Below are 6,631 nucleotides of genomic sequence, written 5' to 3' on the forward strand. Positions count from 1 at the left end.
CAGCCAGTTTGGAAGTTTTTTGGGGGGTGGGTGGGTGGAGGGGATGCCCTTTGTTTTCACACTTGCCTTTCTTCCAAAGACGGGTCGTGCGGGCATGCCAACCCGCAGAAAAGACTTTTGTGAAATGGTAAAGGTAAAGGGACCCCTGACCATTAGGTCCAGTCGTGACCGACTCTGGGGTTGCGCGCTCATCTCGCATTATTGGCCGAGGGAGCCGGCGTATAGCTTCCAGATCATGCGGCCAGCATGACAAAGCCGCTTCTGGCAAACCAGAGCAGCACATGGAAATGCCGTTTACCTTCCCGCTGTAGCGGTTCCTATTTATCTACTTGCATTTTGACGTGCTTTCGAACTGCTAGGTTGGCAGGAGCTGGGACCAAGCAACGGGAGCTCACCCCGTCACAGGGATTCGAACCACCGACCTTCCAATCGGCAAGCCCTAGGCTCAGTGGTTTAACCACAGCGCCACCTGGGTCCCCAGGTGAAATGGTAGCAAGGGCAAAAACCACATCTATAGGATAACTGCACAGTGTGCTGGTTGACTGGCTGCAAAAAGTATATTGGAGATTTTGGGGGAAGGGCAACTGGAATGGTCAAGGGGATTTTCAGCTTGGAGAAAAGGCAAGAGGCGACCTGATAAGACGCTTGCAGAATTCTGCACGGCAATGAGAAAGAATTTGATGGAATTACAAACTTGGTGGATCAGGGGAATGCTGTGGATGTAGCCTATCTTGATTTCCGTAAGGCTTTTGACACAGTCCCCCATGATATCCTTGCGAGGAAGCTGGTAAAATGTGGGCGCAACGAGGTAACTGTTAGGTGGATGGCTTGCCAACTGTAAATGTGAAAAGAATCCAGGGGTCTTAGTAAACCGGAAGCTTAACACGAGTCCATAGTGTGATGCAGCAGCAAAAAAAAAAGCTAATGCTATTCTAGGCTGCATCAACAGAAGTCTAGGGTCCAGATCTAGGGAAGGAATAATCCCACTTGCCTTGGGCCAGGCCACACCTGGAGTCCTGTGTTCAGTTCTGGGCACCCCAGTTTAAGAAGGATGTTGACAAGCAGGAAGGGAGGAGGGAGACCAGGATGATAAAAGGGTCTCAAAACCAAGCCTGGATGAGGAACGTTTGAGGGAGTTTAGCATGGAAAAGAGACTGAGGAGATATGAAAGCCACCTTCAAATATCTTAAGGGTTGTCACATGGAAGATGGAGCAAGCTTGTTTTCTCCTGCTCTGGAGGGTAGGACTCGAACCCATGGCTTCAAATTGCAAGAAAGGAGATTCTGACTAAACCAGGCATAGGCCAACTCGGCCTTCCAGATGTTTTGGGACTACAATTCCCATCATCCCTGACCACTGTTCCTGTTAGCTAGGGATGGTGGGAGTTGTAGTCCCAAAACATCTGGAGGGCCGAGTTTGCATTCGGAAAAACTTTCTGACAGTAAGAGCTGTTCAGCAGTGGAACAGGCTCCCTTGGGAGTTTGTGGGCTCTCCTTCCTTGGAGGTTTTTAAACAGAGGTTGGATGGCCATCAGTCATGGACGCTTTAGCTGAGATTCCTCCATCGCAGGGGGTTGGACTAGATGAACCTTGGGAGTCCCTTCCAACTCGTAAGATTCTACGATGGAGGAAAAGGTTTTCACCCTCATAGAACCAGACATCCATTGAAGCTGAATGTTGGGAGGTTCAGGACAAATAAAAAGTCCTTCGCGTAGCACAGTGTTATTAAACCATGGAACTTCTTGAATCCCTGTTGCTGGAAACTGCAGGAGGGGAGAGGGCTTCTCTTAAACTCTGCCTGGAGATTTCCCATCACGGGCATGTTTAGCCCGGGACAGAGGAGACCGAGGAGAGATACGAGAGCCACCTTCAAATATCTCAAGGAAGATGGAGCAAGCTTGTTTTCTCCTGATCCGGAGGGTAGGACTCGAACCCATGGCTTCAAGCGACGACGAGGTTCCGATTAAACAGGAAGAACTTCCTGAGGGTAAGAGCTGTTCGACAGTGGAACAGACTCCCACAAGAGATGATGGAGGCTTTTAAGCAGAGGTTGGATGGCCATCTGTCAGTTCCTCGCCAAGGACTCCAGAGCAAATTAATTACTCACAGCATAAGGTTATTTATTCATTGCATTTGTGTCCCACAAGAGGACCTCCAGGGGGGTCTCATTTAATCCACCCAACAGCCCTGCAAGGTGGGCTAGGCTGAGAGGCAGCAACTCTCCCCGGTCTCAGCCTGGCAGCAACCACTGCACCACACTGCCTCTCCTGGATAAGAGAGAAGAATAAACGGATAGATCTCACAACAGAGGGATATAAAGAGATGGGGGTAACAACCAGACTAAGAGTTGCTTTTCGGACTAGTTCATAAATAGTCTAGAGGCGGCAAAGTTTCCCGACACCTCTCAATTTTGTTTCAAGAGTGGAAAAAGCCAAGTTTTTGCAAGTGGGTTTTAGGTGCTAAATTTATAAACTGGTTTAGAGTAGTAATCGGAGAAACCCAATGGATGTCTGAATTAATAAAATACCAGCCAGATGGGTGGGGTATAAATGATAAATTATGATGTTTCAACTTGGAAGCGGATGAAACTGGTTCTGAAATCAAGGGAGCGAACACCTGCAAATAAACCAATTTTATGTTGTGCACCAGCAACCTCATAACCCTTAAAATGTCTGAATGCTCCCTCAATGCTGTTGCCGGATGTTCCATCGCGAGAGCAAAAGGCAGCGATGACAGGACAGCCTTGCAAAGTAATTTTAAGATTGCCATTTTCAAAGGCATTTTAGTCCAATCCTGGCTATTCTTTGCCGATACAGCTGGCAAATAGTTTTTAAGAACCTCCTACATCTAAAGAGAAACCATTCTGATACTGCAGTTAAAAACAAGACCAGTTTGGGGAATCGAAAGCTTTCAACACATCTAATTTAAAAGGTTTGCCACACTGCTTGCTATCCTGTATAGCAGGAGTGGCCAACTCCCAAGAGACTGTGATCTACTCACAGAGTTTTTAAAAAGTGGCAGTGATCTACCCCGCTTTTTGGGGTTTAGGTCAAAGTTGTTGAGTTTTTTCAGGGAGGAGGTAAAATGTTGAGCTTTTTGGGGGGGAGCCACAGTTGTTCAGCTTCTTTGGGGGGAGACAATGATCTACCTGCGGGAGGCAGTGCAAGACAGGAGTGCCTGGCGTGCTCTGGTCCATGGGGTCACAAAGAGTCAGACACGACTAAACGACAACAGTGATCTACCGGTAGATCACGATCTACCTGTTGGACATGCCTGCTGTATAGTATTTAATCCCATGCAAATTGGATGTGATATTTGTCTACCTTTAATAAACTCCACTTAAATCTTGACGAGCCAATGATGGAAGGATACTCAACCGATTAGCAAGAACAGCTGTTTTTGATCTGTTAATATTGTTCTGTTTTATATACATTATAAAATGGGTTAGGAACATTCAACACACACACACCCAAAGGATGGGTGGGAAATTAAAGCAGGGAAAGCCATTGGACAAAGTGGTGTGTTTTGGTTGAGATCTGCAGCTGGCAGTGACTGCCAGGAAAATTATACTGGGCTTGGGGGGGGGGGGTTAGCAGCATGAAAACAATGATGCCCCCCTCCCCAATGTGCAAACGGCAAATTCCAGGTTAGGAATCATTAGGAAAAGGGGAAAGCAAAATTTGAATGCTACAGCAAACACTTTTGCACAAATCTATTATTGCAATTGCACTTGGGATGAATGTGATCAAAGTACTCCCTCGAACCAGAACGTCATAAATTTGCATATATATATATAAAAAGGTTTAGGAAATTTAAGAGGGGGGGGTCAATGGGCAAATCCTGGCAATGTATACGTGCAGCGTGACTAGATCCTCAAAGTCTGTCTACCCGCCTCACATTTATTTGGCAGAGAAACCACACCGGAAACAGAAGGGCCAGGCCCAAGACATTTTGCTGCCTGAAGACGGGGTGCTGCATTTCCAGTGTTTTAAAAAAAGCCCCTCCCTTTCTTCTTAGCGTGAAAAGACACCCCCCCCAAAGCACCAGGCTTGCCAGTGCTGATGCATTCCCCACTTCCAGCACAGCTGATTTAGCAGAACTGATAAAGGACACCGTAGTGTGTTAAGAACAGCCTTGTTTTGTTCCTAATGTTCACCCCAAAATAAGAGAATCTTCCTCATAAGAAGGTCTGAGAGTGAAATTACTGGCAGCACAATTTCGGTTCACATTCGCCTGCCAAAGCAGATCATTTGCACTCTAAAAACAAACACGGACGTGTATCTCTGGCTGTGAACCAGAAGGGGGCATTGCTGGGGCTGGACTAGATGACTCTCCGGGTCCCTTCCAACTCTACAATTCTATTAGCCTTCCACCTGTTCCTGAGGCAAAGGATCTGCTTAGTGGTGTACCACATGCTCCCCTAACAGCTGCCCACCACCTGCCCTGCCCTTCAGCACCCACTGCCTGACGCAGGAGCCTCATCCTGCCTCATGGCAGGGCCCAAGAGCCCTCGCCGGCCCGGTGCCCTCGGGGTGTGCTTCAGACTACAATTCCCATCAGCCCTGACTTACAAGACACTGGGGCGATGGCAGGTGGGGCGACGTATACAGAAACTCCATTGGCCTGCACTTTGGAACTCCCTGCCTATTGATATCAAGCAGGCGCATTTGCTGCCTGCTTTTTGGAAGCCTGCTAAAAACACAGAGATTTAGGGAAGCCTGCTCAGAAGCTTAAGAGGGCTGGTGTGAATTTTAACCTGCTTGAAGTACAGTGGAACCACGGTTTATGAACACCTCGGTTTACGAATGCCGCGGACCCATCTGAAACGGATTAATTCACTTTCCATTACTTTCAATGGGAAAGTTCGCTTCAGTTTATGAACAGACTTCCGGAACCAATTACACCCATGCTTCGGGTTAAGTACGCTTCAAGTTGAGTACTCCGCAGACCCGTGTGGAACGGATTAATCCACTTTCTATTACTTTCAATGGGAAAGTTTGCTTCAGTTTATGAACAGACTTCTGGAACCAATTGTGTTCATAAACCGAGGTACCAGTGTTTTTTAACTAACTGCATGTTTTAAACTGGTTGGTAATCTTTTCGGTGAGGATCTTATTTTTTTGCAAACCACTCCGAGGCCTTTTAACGGTGTGAGGCAGATAAAAATGACGAAACGAAAGGCCCCACCTTGGACTGAACAGGGACACGGGCTTTGGACCCCTTGGCCAACCTGAAAGGAGCCCCGTCCAAATCGAGGAAGTCAGAAGCCGGTTCCACAACCATCTAAGCTTTTATTTCCTTGCAAACTTTGCAGGGTGAAAGAGAAAACTTTGTTATTTACAAAAGATGCATTTCTGGGGTGGGGGAAGGGGAATATTGTACAGAAAGGAGGCGGGGCGAAGGGGGTTTGGCATCTTTTAACACCCATGAATATTTATACATATAACCCCTAATTGAAAAGCCAGACAGTTCCTACGTCTTTTTTCCAGAGAGAGGAGCATAACAAAAAAAAAGAGCCAGTGGGATTGGGGAGGGGGGCTGGCAATTATGTACAGCGGAGAGAACCCCCAAACTTAAGGCGCAGGAATAGAAGCTTAACAGTCCTGCCTCCAACCCCCCCCCCCATTTGAAACAAGAGAGGTGGAGGCGTTTCTCTCCCCCCTCCTCCACGTTTTGCACCTGGGGGGGTAAGAAGCTACAAAAATAAGTCCATTTTTTGTTGTTGTTGGGGGGGGGGGGAAGAGTCTTTTAACTCCTTTAGTATAATCGTCTTCCTTGGCTGCCGTGGCTCCATCCGACACCCTACGGAACGCTCTCTTTGCGGAGGCGGCAGAGGAACCCAGGAGTCCTGCGGGCAGCTTGCCGAGAGAGAGAAGCTTGCCCCTCCAGTGAAGAAGTCCTTGGGCGGTCGTTGGGGACCACCCTAAACATTCAGCGAACCACAAAAGTTCAGGGGGATTCCCCATCTCTCGGAGTTAAGTTCGTGCCGATTTCGCACCAGGGGAAAAAAAATACACACACACACACAAAAAAACAAATCGAGAAAAGCTTGAGTCTGTAAACATGTTTCCACTCTCAGTAGGAGCTGGGAGGCCGAGTGTATCCCATCACAGTTTCTTGTAATACTTGAGGGGAGAAGGGCGTCTCTTCTCCGCGCCGACGGCAGCAGCAGCAGCAGGGGGGAGGTAGATGGGCCTCTAGCCAACCCTTGGCTGATGAGGGCTAGAAGCTTGAAAAAACAAAAGGTGTCGAGCAGAATCCTCACACAAGAGTCCAGAGGAGGGCGGGGAGGTTGCACAGGTCTGTCTCCCACCACCCCGACCGTCCCCATTCTGCCAACGTAGAAGCAGGCGAGCCCCCTCGCTCGTCTCCCGCTGGCCCCTGTGCCAAGCGGAAACCGCGTGCGGAGAACCCAGGCGTCCGGGCGACAGCTCTTCTGACTTTGCAGTTTCCCCCCCCCCTCCCCAAACCCTTGCACCCGCTCTGAGCTGGCACAAGTTCTAACACCCCTTTGGTTGGCTCAAGAGGCTTCTAGACAAAAAAAGAACAAGAAAATGCACGCACACCCACACCCACCAGAACAAAACCGCGGCTGCCAGAAATCTCGCCCTTCCCTCCCCAGAAGCAAGTCA

Source organism: Zootoca vivipara, chromosome 13 (genome assembly GCF_963506605.1).
Source record: "Zootoca vivipara chromosome 13, rZooViv1.1, whole genome shotgun sequence".
NCBI lineage: Eukaryota > Metazoa > Chordata > Lepidosauria > Squamata > Lacertidae > Zootoca > Zootoca vivipara.